This window comes from Eumetopias jubatus, unplaced genomic scaffold, assembly GCF_037043125.1.
Source record: "Eumetopias jubatus isolate StellerSeaLion01/CBP00866 unplaced genomic scaffold, mEumJub1_p1.0 scaffold_16, whole genome shotgun sequence".
NCBI lineage: Eukaryota > Metazoa > Chordata > Mammalia > Carnivora > Otariidae > Eumetopias > Eumetopias jubatus.
Genome location: NW_028274822.1, coordinates 55288354 through 55303908, shown reverse-complemented (window position 1 = coordinate 55303908; position 15555 = coordinate 55288354). Strand labels below are relative to the sequence as shown.

The 15555-nt window shown below is 37.6% G+C and overlaps 1 non-coding gene and 1 pseudogene across 1 annotated transcript; one reads left to right on the top strand and one right to left on the bottom strand.

Annotated features, from left to right (window-relative positions):
- The first annotated feature begins 2708 nt into the window (after positions 1-2708).
- Positions 2709-6594, top strand: LOC148162276 (transforming acidic coiled-coil-containing protein 3 pseudogene; annotated as a pseudogene).
- Positions 6595-14953: 8359 nt separating this feature from the next.
- Positions 14954-15058, bottom strand: LOC114224725 (U6 spliceosomal RNA). The gene has a single exon (XR_003612452.1). It is a non-coding gene; the product is annotated as a U6 spliceosomal RNA (small nuclear RNA).
- Positions 15059-15555: the final 497 nt, after the last annotated feature.

The window sequence follows — 15555 nt, the reverse complement described above, 5'->3', positions numbered from 1 at the left end:
AAGACAGGAATTTTATGTATTGGCATCTAGGCTCTGCCTATTCTCCTTTTCCCCTCTCCTCAGCTCCCCAGCTCTCCAAAAGATGTCACCAATCCTGAGACATTTTGAAATAATAGACAGAACCTGATCTTTGCCAGTGGTCTAGGTCCTACTGACTGGCAACTGCTTAATGGAAAATACCTGAGAAAGGCTTAGGCTTGGGGCATTTTAATTGGATTAATGGCAAAATATTCCCCTATACAAAATATACACATATATCATATTATAAATTTTAGTGAAATAAAGGATGTATAGCATACAACTGACAAATAATGATAAAATACGCAATGCTCTTTTTGCAAATTGCTTATGGCCAGTTGATTCTTACAGAATGCTTTCTTTGATTTTTGCTTTAACTCTCTTTTATGTAGCCAACCCATGATTGTAATTGATGACCAAGTGTAGTTCCAACATGAGTGCAGGTTGATATGTTTATTGTTAATGAGTAAAAGGAACGTGAAGCAGTGTAGCGGTAAGTTGGAACTTCAAGTGGAGTGACATCTTGTCAATTGTGGAACTGGGTAAATTTCCACATTTTGGGAGAATAGTTATTTATTTATTTATTGGTATTCATGATGTAAAGGCCGTAGATACAACACACTTTAAGATTTAATCTGCATCATTATTTTCTCTATCACTTTTTTCTTTTTTTTCCTCTATCACTTTCTTAAGCTAGGCAATCGACAAAACAATAACTCAATCACTGATTTGTAGTGTTTGTCAGTTTCCGTGGTATAAACACTCTTTAACAACAGTTGATTTCAAGTTCCTAGTGGCAACTGAAACATGATATATTTCCAGCAGACACAATAAATGCAAATAACCTTAAAAATATAGACAGTAGTAAAATGTAGTAAAGTAACTAAGAAGTCATGAATTTTTGGTATTTATTATCATTGTTTTAATAAAATTTCATTGTAATAATTTAATTTTAAATAATGGCTATATTTAACAACTGGCTTGCCAGATTCCTTAAAATGTTTAACAATAGACTCTCGTGAGCTGGTAAGAGGGGGCTCTAGCACATCCCTGACTCTGCCTCCCACCTTAACCTTAGGCTTGGCCATGAGATTTGCTTTGGCCAATGACAGATACTTTATGTATCTCAATTTTAAGTCATTTGACTAAGTCATAAGGTTTGCACATAGGAGCAAGATGGCAGAGGAGTAGGAGACCTAGATTTCATCTGGTCCCAGGAATTATTCAGCTGGATAGGGATCAAACCATTCTAAACACCTACGAACTCAACAGGAGATCGAAGATAAGGTGTCCACATAGAAAAATGGAGAAACATGACACAGTGGTATAATTAGGTGGATTTGTGGGTATTTGACACCGTTCCTAAGCATAGTAATCTGGCCTCTGCCTATTCTCCTATAGTGTTCCTAATCACCCCCAGCTTTGTTGAACTACTTACAATTCCCTAAATGTACACATTCTCATACCTCTGGGTTTTGGAAATACTAGTCTTTTGCCTAGAACAACATTCTTCTCCTCTTTTTCTCATTCTTACTCATCTTTCCCCTATCAGCTTTGGCATCTGTCTTAGGAAGTCATCTCTGGCTCCCTGTCTTAGTCAGCTCAGGTTGCTGCACCAAATGCCATAGACTGACACGTGGCTTAGAGAAGAAACATTTCTTTCTCATAGCTCTCGAGACTGGGAAGCCCAAGATCAAGGTGCCAGCAGATCCTAGGTCTGGTGAGGGAGGGCCTGCCTCCTGGTTTACAGATGTTTATCACTGTGTTGTATCCTCACAGAGAGAGGAAGCAAGATCTTGTGCCTCTTCTTACAAGGGCTCTAATCTCATGTAGGAGGGCTCTATCCTCATGGCCTAATTACCTCCTAATACCAGGACATGGAGAGTTAGGAGTTCAACTTATAAATTTTGGAGGGTTACAAACATTTTGTCCATAGCGCCCTCCAAGGCTGAGGTCAGGGGCCGCCCTTTGCACTACTACGGGCACACTCTTCCTACCTCCCCACTGCAGTCCTACATCACAACAGTCTGTTTCTTTGTCTTCCCCGCTGTAAGCTCCTTGAGAGGACTGTTTTGTTCATAGTTGTGTCTTCAGTACCTGGCACATTATATGGTATATAATTGTCTGATGACTAATCCTGTGAGCACTGCATGTTATAGGGATCCTTGCTGCCTCTTTCCAGAACTTACTGATGGTATGGAAAACAAAACAAATGTATCAATTTTGTATATGATATAAAGTATGGAGGATGATAGAATCAAAATTCAAAGATTCAAAAAGACTTTAACAGGGTATAAGAACAGGGTAGAGCTAACAAGGTAAAATTCTAGAAAGAAATTACAAATATACATCTAGGTTCATATTGTGCAGTGGTTCTCACTCAAAGTGTGGCACAGTTTGATGTCAGGGAAATGTAATTAAAAACAAAATCTCTTGTTAACCTTGAAAAGTGGTCCATAAAGGTAGGAGTGAAAGAAAAGTTTTTATTATTGAATAAACATTAAATCAGAATGTGATGTGGATCACAGGAAAACCACTAAAAAGATAGCAAAGACAGAAAAAAAAATCCCACCCAGTTTTCAGGCACGCAGATAAAACCACATCCACGTTCTCAAGATAAACGGTAACTAATTCTTAAGTAAGAGGACTAATTGCCTTCGTACAAAGGAAACATAAATATCTCCTACGTTATGACAGAAGGTAGGTTTGTAATTTGGAGCCAGGTCCCTTCTGAAGTTAGGCTCTGATTCTCCCAGCAAACTGGGAGATAGGGGTGCTGTCTTCCCGATGATTGCATTTCAAAGTGATGGTTCCAGGTCCCATTTCAAAGAGAAATTCCTGGATTGTTAAGTGAGCAAAGGACCTACTTAGCCTTTAAAAAGGTGCCCGCACATTTTGTGAGGCAGAGAAAGAATGTACAATGACAGATTTTCTCAAGTAAATGCTCTTTCTTTTTTCTTTGCACCAGGGAGAATTAAGTATTTTTCTTATATCTAATTTGTTTTATCCTTACACCAACAGCATCAGCATCACCTAAGAACTCTAATTGGAAATGCAAATGCTCTGATGCCAAGCCAGGCCTACTCAATCAGAAACCCTGGAGATCAGACCCAGCAATCTGTGGTTTTTAATCATCTCCTCAGGTGATGCTGATGCTCCCTCACGTGTGAGAATCATTGTGGAGGACTGCTGACAGCAGGCCATTTGAAAAGGGTCTAGGGAAGATGAAGGATTTTATTTTACTTGAATTAATAGTTATCTGCAGTTTGCATTACCTGCTCTGCTAGTGAATTACGTTCAATTAATTGGCAGGAAATTAAGATGTCTGAAATAAAGCTATTAAATGAACCTAACTTTAGCTAAGATAGTCAGATCTTAACAACTTGCATAAGAGAGGGAAACAAAAGCAAAAGCATTACCAAAAATAATTATGCTCATTTGGCTCTAGAGTGCATTCTCTAATTTAATACAAGAGTTGCCTGATTTTCTGGCAACTCACAAAATGCCCAAAATAGTAAAGCTATAGAAGCCAAACTCAAGAGAAACTAAACAATTGTGCATTTTTTATCATATGGACCCCTTCTTAAGTTCACCTGGCTCTCTATGAGGGGGTGGGGGTGGGGCAAATCTCCCTTTTATCAGTATTCCTCAATTTTGGAAGTAAAGTTGGAATCACTTGAGGATAAAAAGCACACTGTCAATGGGGAGGGTTTCTGAAGCAGCAGGTGAGGGAGGAACTGTGGATTGTTGGGGGTGCATCCGCTCACATAAGCAGTCTGGGCAGTGAGCTCTGCCCACCTTCCTCCGCATGGGCCAGAACCTGACATGGACTCAAAGAGGAGGGTTTCACTCTCATGAACACAGATGAGGAAAGCTTGAGGTTGGAAGGTGAAGGTTGGAAGGAAGGTTTACGCTGGAAACTGTCCACTGTAGCTGTCAGTGAACTTGGGCCTGAGGACACATAGTTACATTACTTGTGCATGCTTAGAATTTGCACCCGTTTCTTTATTTGAAAGACCTGCGAATAGACTGTAAACTATAAGAAGGTAAAGACTCTTAGCTTTGTGTTCTAGAGAATTAGCAAGGTCAAGAACAGTGTTTTGCATATTGCTGGTGCTGAATTAATTTTTGTTGAATTAATGAATACAGTTCTAGGAAAAAATCATAATTCTTAAAGGCAAGGTAATTTTAGTTCTGTCATTAGATGCCTTTGGGGGGGTCTTAACACTACTGAGCATATAACAAAGTTGAAAGCTAATTAGTTGGTTTATGATAAAGCAATGTGCAGACCTGTTATCTTGTTATAGTCTTAAACTCTACCCCTCTAAATTTAAGTTTAAGGTGTCAAATGTGCACTCTGATATATAATCTCTAGTGTGACGAACAGGACGAAAACTTCTATATGTATTAAGTGAAGATTTTTTTTAGCTTTTAGTTTTTTGTAGTTTGCTGCTACTCAGAGGACTTTAGAACATCGCAATGGATTTTCAAGTCAATAATTACATGATTTATACCAAAACATCTTTTAAATTCTCCGGTTGAATGTTACTGCTGTGTTGATGCTGTGTATTTGTGGTAAGTCATCGTATTAAGTATCTTCTAAAGCTAATCCCCTATTGTTAACTCTAAGTGGCAGTGGATATTGGACAATAAGTTCACTCTCCTCTGTGAGGTTTCAGAGAGGGGCCTTTGGATGAAATGAAAACAGATTGCCTCTTTGCTTCTCCTGTTGAAGCTAGTCAGGATTGTAAAAATGCTTGTACTTTAGGCAAAGTGCTGTGGTTCTGAATGGTCAAATAGGACAGCTTTGGAAGTCTTATGAATTGCTATTTAGGGCAGCACTCACAGTTATTTATGTAAAATATATGAGATGTATAAACTGTGATTTATGAGTATAACTGAAATTTAGTTCTCTCCTTTAAGAGTAAGAAATGATGGGCAGAATATTAACACTTGCGATGCAGGTGGTTTAGTGGGATTAGAACAAGTCTGACCCCCTTGCTTACAAATCATGTATCCATAGGCCAATTTCTTGCACTTCTAGCTCTTGTGTAAAAATCTCCCTTTCAGTGTTGTATATGAAGTTCCTTGCATGTCTAAATTCCTCCTAAGTACTGAATAAGTACATTTTGTCTGGGGGTGGGGAGGGGAAAAGGGAAGCTTCAGAGACCCAGCTGAAGTTCTAGCACAGGGATGGAGGTGAATTGTTTGAAGCAGTTTGAAATGTGTTCATTTAAGGAGTCCATTTTGAGAACGGTCTTTTTTTTTTTCCTTTTTCTTCATGTCATATGTTTTTATTGGAGATTGTTTTTTTTTTAAAGATTTCATCCATTTATTTGAGAGAGAGAGAATGAGAGATAGAAAGCACGAGAGGGAAGAGGGTCAGAGGGAGAAGCAGACTCCCCGCTGAGCAGGAAGCCCGACGCAGGACTCAATCCCGGGACTCCAGGATCACGACCCGAGCCGAAAGCAGTCGCTTAACCAACTGAGCCACCCAGGCGCCCTTTATTGGAGATTGTTGACCATGGCTTGTTTGGTAGTCACTTTTTGTTCTTTTACTTTTTATTTATATTTTTTATTATTTAATTCCAGTATAATTAACATAGTATATATTAGTTTCAGATGTACAGTAGTGATTCAACAATTCTGTACATACTCAGTACTCATCACAGTAAGTGTACCCTTAATCTCTGAGAACAGTCTTTTATACCTCAAATTTGACCCATTCCGAAAGACAGCCCTAGTAAATTGGTTTCTGTGGCCACTGAGACAGACAACATTTATTATGCCAAGCCTTCCCGAGGAAGTCCATCTAAAGTGAGGCTTGGTGGCATTTGATTTCTTAGGAGCTCTGGATATGTCTGTGATAGACTCTCCCCCATATGTCCTTGGGCCATGGAGCTGCCTCTGTTTGTTGATCCCATCACAGATGTACTGCAGTTTAGCTAGAAGGACCTGGACATGGCAGTTAAAGCCAGGTAAATGGAAAATCTGGCATTAAAAAGCAATACGAGGAGCTCCACATGAAATGCCTGGAGATGGGGAAAATTCTGGATGGATTTTTAAGGACTGTACCCCAGGTGAGGAAGCTGAAACAGAAGGAAATTGCCAAAGCTGAAATCTAGGTCTGAAAGAAAAAGATCAACTTATTACAGACTTGAACACTATGAACACATCTTTCTCTGACTCAAGAGATTTGAAAAGCAGAAGGTTATTGAAGACTATCCCCAAAATGAAGAAGCATATTGAGGGCTACATATTATGAATTGAAATGGAAGGCCAAAGATACCAAGCATTAAAGGCCCACACAGAAGAGCATCTCAATCTAGCAGATAAGGAAATTGACCAGGTCAGAAGGAGGGCCTCAGTGGCCTATTGGCCTTCCAGGTGAGATTGGTAAGGGGCCAGATGTGGAACCATTCCCTGCAGACCATTCAGCAGAAGTCTAAAGAAAATGATGAACTGATCATCACTGATCATGAACTGATCTGTTACAATCTGATTTCGGAGGTGGAAAAATCTGATGTGGAAGCCACTGATCTGTGGCCCTCTCTCCCCACTCCTCTCTCCCTGTAACTGTAAGCAAGCCTCATGTACTTTCTTCTCTCAGTTTTCTTTTAGTGGAGATCTCAATGATTCTCAAAAAAAGGGTGGCTATAGAAAAGTAAGTATGAGACATTTTGACTTCTGAGTTACATTTTTAGCTGTATTTGACTTATTAAATGTTGATGCTCATTAGGGAGTTTTTGTATCCTATCAAATATGTGGCCTTGTGAGGGTTGTTGAAAAAAAATTTTGGTGCCATATCTTATAATTTTTTTCTGTGGGAAAACCACTGCTTTGAACTATTGGTATGTCCAAGATTCATTTTTTTTGTTTTTTTTGTTAGAACATGTGTGCTGCAGAAGTGTAGTATGTAAGAGATCATGTTGAGGGGCCCAGTTTCCTTACAAACTCCTATAATGCTAACTGGCAATAAGATAATTGTTATAACCTTTTAATCACATTTTGCAAAAATATAATTAGAGGTTTGGCCACAAGTTACATGCATCTTTAAAAACACCACCTTCACAAAATCAGTAACAAAACTAAAAACTGCTCAAGCTGGGTTCTGTCTCCTCCCCAAATGAGGGGTCCCTACCGGCTTGTTTCCTACCCGTTTCAGCCAACCACCCCCCCCCCCCCCCCCCGCTTCAGCGGGTCCACGAAGCCCTCGAAACTGAGCCAGGATGGGCCTCCCCCTCTCGATGTAGGGGACTACCCACTCCTCGGCCGTCCCAGTGAGGCGGCTAATAAAAAATGCCACCTTTAGGGTGTCGTTCGAGACTCTGGCCTCGAAGAACCGTATGTAAGAGGCTGCCTGGATCAAAAACTCGGGGAGTCAGACGGAGTCCATTAAACGTTTCGGGGGTGGGGGGCGGGTGAGGGAAGCCACCGGGCCAGCAGGTTGGCCGCCTCGCATGGCCGCCACCGCACCAGGTGCATGAGCTCATTGTTCTCCCCGCGGAGGGCATGATTCTGTGTCAGGGGGTCCTGCAGTACGACCGCCAGCGCGCCCACAACCGCCCGCCGCCCCACGCGCCCTCGCTCCCCGCCGGGCTCCGTCCCAGCGGCCGCGCTGCCGGAAGTGCGTGTCGGCCTCGGGGGCGGGTCGCCGCGGAGCGGCTCCGCGGACCAGGCCGGGCCTAGGCCCGGTAGCTGGGGGACAGTCTCGCCCGGGACTAGTGGCCGGGGAAGTGCGAACCGGGAGCCCTGAAGCCGGCGGGCGGGAGCGGGAGAAGGGAATCCGGGGCAGACGGGCGCGGGGCTCGGCGGAGGAATCTGCGTTCGTGGCAGCGCGCGCGAAGTGTGGACAGCGCCCTCCGCGGGATGGGCGTGCAGGTCCTTAAAGAGAAAGCGGCCCGCCAGGCAGCGGAGCGCTGGCGGAGAGGGCCGCGGCTTCCTCCGCCCATTCCCCAAATACTGTAGTCTTAATGTTTATTGAGAGTGTTCCACGGTCCCGGTTCTTCACGTGAAAGCCTGGCAGCTACAAGGAAGCCGTTCTAATGAAGCTCTCCGTGCCTCTAGAAGAGACTATTCCTGGGCGGGACGGGACAAGAAGCAGCAGCGCTCTCTTCTATGGAGTTGGCTCTCCTGTGCTAGGCGCCTTACAGAATCTCATACAATCTTCCCGACTCTCTGAAGCGCATGCTGTTTTTCCTGGAGGTCAAAGGCAGCTCAGAAAGAACACAAACTTACTCCGCTACAACATGGGTGGAATACTGGGACAGTGCTTCCTGAATGCCAGGTCTTTGGACGTGAACTTAAACTTCAGGTGGTGGGCAGGGTTTGTAGATAGTAAAAGGACCATGTCTCCATTAATGCTGTCTATATTTATGTTAATGAAGGGAATGTATACCATCTGCTTCAATTCAGCCACTATTTACAGTGCTAGTTGTGAGCACTGCTTCTCTCCTAAAATAAGGCTCTGCTCTCACTCCCTTCCTACCCAACCGGTCTCATATTTTTTTCCATCAGTGTTGATATAGTAGGTAAAGAAGGCTTCAAATAAAATAAGATTTCCTGAGGAAACCGCAGGCATTAAATTGTGTTAAAATACTTTCAAAAGCATAATGTTAAACTAGATGAACTTTGATGTCAATTACCTAAAGTATATGTACCTCGAGAAAGAAAAACATACAACAGAAAAGTTATCTATGGGTGGTAAAATTTTTACTTTATATGTCTCTATTTTTGAAGTGATTTTATAGTTAAAAACATAAAATTTATTAAAATGAAAAGAAATTATGGAAAGACAGAAGAAATGCTTTCAGATTTTAACATGCTTGTTATATAAAGGGAATTTTGGAAACCATGAAGGATGGATATAGAACTTAGACTGCATTTCACATCTCAGGCTTAATTTGAAGAACATGTAGCATTCTTGTAATCTTTTATAGCTAGAAATTGATTTTTTTATTGAGGAAGAGATAACATGTCATCATATTCACTTCATCTAAAAAAGTAAAACCATTTACTGAGTCAGTATAATTTATGGGATTTTTCTGGAGCTATAGATAGTATCAAAATGTCATTTAAAGTTTCAGAGCAAAAATGAACTCTTACATTGGCCTCAATATAAGATTTGTGAACCCGAATTCAAGACTGGGCAATCATGCTGAAAATACTCAGGGTGTGCCTGATATTAACAGTGAAAGCTACACATATTTTCTTTTGCAAATACCATACTTTACAAAGTATATTTAAAAAAAAACCTACGTTGCCAACATATGATAGATGCTTTATAAATATGTAATGTATATATTTAAGTTATGAAATATAATAATAAAGCAAACATTCTTGAATCAATGACCTAAGATTAAGACTTAGATTGTGGAATTTATTGTGTGGTATTCCCCTAGCCTACCTTTCCTGAGTTAACCAGTATCCTGAAGGTTGTTAACCACTCTCTGACTTTTAGAAACATAGAGTTTTATATTTATCTCTCTATACCTATAGATCTATTTGCTTAGTATTGCTTATTTCTCAGCTTTTTAAAAATAGTATCAGACTGCTTTAGATTTCTGCAACTTCACTTATTGAAAATTATGTTTCTAAAATTGCTTCAAATTGTGTCATTCATGTAGCATTAACTTATTTCTTTTTATCGCTACATAATATACCATGGTTCATGTGTGCATTTTCCTGATACTGGATATTTGAATTGTCTCTGGCTGTTTGCTCTTTTAAATGATACATTATTATTCTTGTATGTATTTTCTGGCCCACATGTTAAGAATTGCTTTAGGGTTACATTTACGTTTAGGATTAGAATTGCTACATCAGAGCACATGTGGGTATTAAACATTACATGATAATGCTACATTGTTTTCTAAAATGCTTGTGCCAGTTATACTTTCACCAACACCTGGTATTTTCTGATCTCTTCACCACTCTAGTAGGAGTAAAATTATGTCTAACTGGTTCTTTTAATTTGCATTGTCTTTATTTTTAAAATATGTTTGAGCAGCTTTTCACATGTTTCTTGACCATTTACGTTTCTTAAGTGTGCCATGCTTATTTATGCATTTTAGCCATTTGGGGGAGGATTTCCTTCCTGCCTGCCTTCCTTTCTTTTTAAGTGTAATTGACAACAACATCCTATTAGTTTCAGGTGTACATCACAGTGATTCGATATTTTTATACATTATGAAATGATCCCCATAAGTCTAGCTGTCATCTGTCACCATCCAAAGTTATTATAATATTATGGTCTATATTCTCTATGCTGTATATTACATCCCCAAGCGTATTTCTTTTATAACTCGAAGTTTGTGTCTCTTAATCCCCTTTACCTATTTCACCCAACCCCTAAACCCTCCCTACTGTAGTAACCAACAGTTTATATCCTGTATTTATTACTCTGTTTCTGTTTTGTTTTCTTCTTTTAGATTCCATATATGAGTGATATCATAAGGTATTTGTCTTTCTCTTTATTACTTATTCACTTAGCATAATGCCCTCTGAGTCCATCCAGGTCATCATAAACAGCAAGATACCATTCTTTTTTATAACTAGTACTTTATTGTGTGTGTGTGTGTGTGTGTGTGTATATCTATATATATCTATATATAGATATCTATATCTATGGATTCATCTATGGATGGACACTTAGGTTGCTTCCATATCTTGGCTATTGTAAATGGTGCTGCAGTGGACATAGGGGTGCACTATCTCTTCAAATTGTTGTTTTCATTTACTTTAGATAAATACACAGAAGTGGAATAGCTAGATTGTCTGGTAGTTCTATTTTTAATTTTGTAAGGAATCTCCATGTTTTTTCATAGCGGCTGCACAATTTACATTCCTACCAACAGTGATCAATAGTTTTTTTTCTCCACATTCTCACCAACATTTGTTATTTTTTGTTTTTGATAATAGCCAATCTGAAAGATAACAGGTGATATCTTATTGCAGTTTTGATTTATACTTCCCTGATGATTAGTGATTAGTTGAGCATCTTTTCAAGTGCCTGCTGGCCACCTAGATGTCTTCCTTCAAAAAATGCTTATTCAAGTTCTCTGCCCATTTTAAAATCAGATTGTTTCTTTTTGATATTAGGTTGTATAAGTTCTTCCTATATTAGGATATTAACCCTTATCAGATGAATGATTTGCAAATATCTTCTCCCATTCTGTAGGTTGCCTTTTGTTTTGTTGATTGTTTCCTTTGCTGTGCAAAGGTTTTTTATTTTGGTGTAGTCCTAATTGTTTATTTTTGCTTTTATTTCCCTTACCTGAGGGACAGATCCATAAATATGTTGTTAAGGCCAATGTCCAAGATTTGCTGCTTGTGTTTTCATTTAGGAGTTTTATGGTTTCAGATCTCACATTTTAGGTCTTTAAGCCAATTTCAGTTTATTTTTGCGTATGGTGTAAGAAAGTGGTCCAGTTTCATTCTTTTGCATGTGGCTGTCCAGTTTTCCCAGCACCATTTGTTGGAGAGACTGTTTTCTCCCCATTGTGTATTCTTCCTTTGTCATAGATTAATTCACCATATATATGTGGGTTTATTTCTGGACTCTCTGTTCTGTCCCCCTGATCTATGTGTCTTATTTTTGTGCCAGTACCATACTGTTTTGATTTCTACAGCTTTGTAGTATATCTTGAAATCTGGGATTGTGATGCCTCCAGGTTTGTTCTTGTTTCTCAGGATTGCTTTAGCTATTCAAGGTCTTTTGTAGTTCCGTGCAAATTCCAGGATTCTTTTTCTAGTTCTGTGAAAAATGCTATTGGTGTTTTGATAGGGATTGCACTGAATCTATAGATTGCTTTGGGTAGTATGGACATTTTAACAATATCAGTTCTTCCAATCCATGAGCATGGTAGATCTTTCCATTTGTTTCTGTTGTCTTCAGTTTCTTTCATCAGTGCCTTATACTTATCAGAGTATAGGTTTTTCACCTCCTCGGTTAAATTTATTCTTAGACGTTTAATTATTTTTGGTGCAATTGTAAATGGATTGTTTCAATTTCTTTTTCTGCTACTTTGTTATTCATGTACAGAAATGCAATAGATTTCTGTATATTCATTTTGTATACCGCAACTTTACCAAATTTATGCATTAGCCTACTAGTTTTTTGGTGGAGTCTTTAGGGTTTTCTATGTATAGTATCATGTTATCTGGACATGGTGACAGTTTTAGTTCTTCCTTACCAATTTGGAGGACTTTTGTTTCTTTTTCTTGCCTGATTGCTGCAGCTAGGACTTCTAGTATTTTGTTGGATAAAAGTGATGAGAGTGGACATCCTTGTCTTTTTCCTGACCTGAGAGGAAAACCTTTCAGTTTTTCACCATTAAGTATGTTGTTAGTTGTGGGTTTTTATATGTAGTCTTTATTATGTTGAGGTATGTTTCCTCTAAACCCACTTTGCTGAGTGTTTTTATTATGAATGGATGTTGTATTTGTCATATGATTTTTCTGCATTTATTGATTATTTATAGTTTCTATGCTTCCTCTTGTTAATGTGATGTATCACATTGATAGATTTGCAAATATTGATACACTTTTGCATCCCTGGAATAAATCCTACTTGATCATGGTGAATGATCATGTGTATTGTTGAATTCACTTGATGTATTTAATGTATTGTTGATTTTTGTAGAGGATTCTTACATCTGTGTTCATCAGGGATTTAATTGTATTTTTATTTCTAGAAATTTATTTATTTTTAAAGTAAGTCTATTTTGATAGCCTGATGTCTTTCGATGTACAGGTATATCAGTTAATAATTTTTCATTTCCTGGCCACGTCACAGTTGTTAAATGGTAGAGCCCAGAGTTAAATTCAGGTCTAACCACAGAAGCTATTTCTTTTAATTATACCAGTATTTTCTACCCTTAATATATGAATAGATCCTTCATAATTTTTTACATGCAAGTACTGTATTAATAATTGATTAAAAACATGAATATATGCATTAATATGTCTAAAGCCCTTAAAACAGTGCCTAGCAAATAATACATGTTCAGTAAATGCTAGCTATTATTTTTAATATTTTTATGAAATTAGCTTTTCAAATTTATTTACTTTAGTGTTATGTCAATTAGTACTATCTGTGGTGTTATAGTTTTGATATCTAATACATTTATTTTAAGGCAGTTTAAGAAATCTATCTGTTAAAATGTTTATCCATATATGCTTCAAATATCTTTTGTACCATCAATGCTATGTGTACCACACTGAATAAAACACAATTTAACAGCTTCTCAATAAACACTTTTTGAATTTGAATAAGTATTTCTTTAAATCTGTTGTTAAACTAAAGAATAGTTAATAGCTGAATACTCATCTGAGGTCCATTTACCTCCTGTCTGTGTGACTTTGGGCAGTTTAACCTCTCCATACCTCAGTTTTTCTTCTTTAAATTGAAGGCAATTTTGGCTATAATTAAGTTTAAAGGAAGTATTGTATGTTTAACTTTTTCACACAATGCTTGATACATAGTAAGGACTCAAGACTATTAAATAGCATTATTACCTTATTTTAAAGTCCTCTGAGGAGAAATTATAAGACATCAGGAATTGAGCATTTAAACAATCCTCCTGGAAGGTAATAATCTACATAAGGGGTATTATTTCAAGGATCTCTCTCTTTTTATGCATAATTTTAAAAAATTGTGGTAAAATTCACATATGATAAGATTAACCATTTTAAAATGAACAATTTAGTGCCATTTAGTACAGTTGTGATGCTGTGCATTTTCATCACTCCAAAAGGAAACCCTGTACCCATTAAGCAGTTGCTCCCCATTTTTCCCTTCTCCTGCCCCTGGTAACTACCAATTTGTGTTCTGTCTGTATGGATTTTTCTATTCTGAATATTTCCTATAAATGGAATCATACAATATGTGGACTTTTGTATTTGGCTTCTTTCATTTAGTATCTGTTTTCAAGTTTTACAAATTGTAGCATGTATCAGTACTTCATTCCTTATTATGGTTGAATAATATTCCACTGTGAGTATATAACATAATTTGTTTATCCATTCTTATGTTGATGGACATTTGTACTATTTCTACCTTTTGGCTATTGTGAATAGTACTGCTTTGAACCTGTGTGTATGTTTACTTGTTTGAGTACCTATTTTCAATTCTTTTGAGTATTAACCTAGGAGTGAAATTCCTAGGTTCGTGGTAAATCTATGTTTGACTTTTTGAGGAAATGCCAAACCATTTTCCACAGTGGTTGAACCATTTTACACTCCCATCAGCAATGTACAAGGGTTCTTTCTCCATACCTTCACCAACACTTGTTATTTTCATTAAGAATAAAGTATAGTTATCCTAGTAAGTACATATTCAAGTGGTACATGATTGTGATTTTGAGTTGCATTTACCTAATGACTAATGATGTTGAGCATCTTCTCATGTATGTGGATATTTATATATTTCCTTGGAGAGATCATTCATATTCTATTCAGATTCTTTGCCCATTTTTCAATTGACTTTTCTTTTTGTTGTTGAGTTGTAAGAATTCTTCATCTATTGAAGAGACTAGGCTTTTTGTCAGATATATGATTTGCAAATATTTTTTCTCATTCTGTAGGTTGTTTATTCACTTTCTTGCTAATGTCCTTTGATGCACAAAAGTTTTTAATTTTGATGACCCCTGTGATGTAGGAGTCCAACTTCATTTTTGTGTGTGTATATATCCAGTTGTCTCAGCATCATTTGTTGAAGAGACTATTCTTTTCATACTGAATGGTGTTCGCATGCTTGTAGAAAATCAGCCATAAATGTATAAGTTTAATTCTGGACTCCCAATATTTTTCCATTGATCTATATGTCTCTCAGTATGCCAGTATCACACTATTTTGATTACTGTAGCTTTGTAGTAACTTTTGAAATCAATTTGTGTGAGTTCTTCAACTTTATTCTTCTTTTTACTTATTTTATTTTAATATGGAACACCATGAATTTGCGAGTCATCCTTGCACAGGGGCCATGCTAATCTTCTCTGTATTATTCCAATTTTAGTATATGTGCTGCCAAAGCAAGCACTATATTTCTTTTTAAATACTGTTTTGGCTATTTGTGGCCTCTTAAAACTCCATATGAATTTGATTATTGGCTTTTTTATTTCTTCATAAGTGGCCATTGGAATTTTGATACAGAGTGCATTGAATATGTAGATCGCTTTGGGTCATCATCTTAAAAATATTAACTATTCCAGCCCAGAACAAGGGGTAGCTTTCCATTTATTTAGATTTCTTCCACTTCTTTTAGCAGTTTTATAAAATGTACTGCATGCTTGATTAAACTTATTTCTAGGTATTTTATAGTTTTGGATGTGCTTGTAAATGGAATTTTTTTCTTAATTTTCTTTTTGGGTTATTCATTGCTGGTGTGTAGAAATAAAACTGATTCTTGTATCCTTCAACTTTGTGAAATCAATTGCTAATTGAAAAGTTGTAATAGTTTTTCTGTGGATTCTTTAGAGTTTCTATATATAGGATCATGTCATCTGTAAATACAGATAGTTTTACTTTTCAATTTGT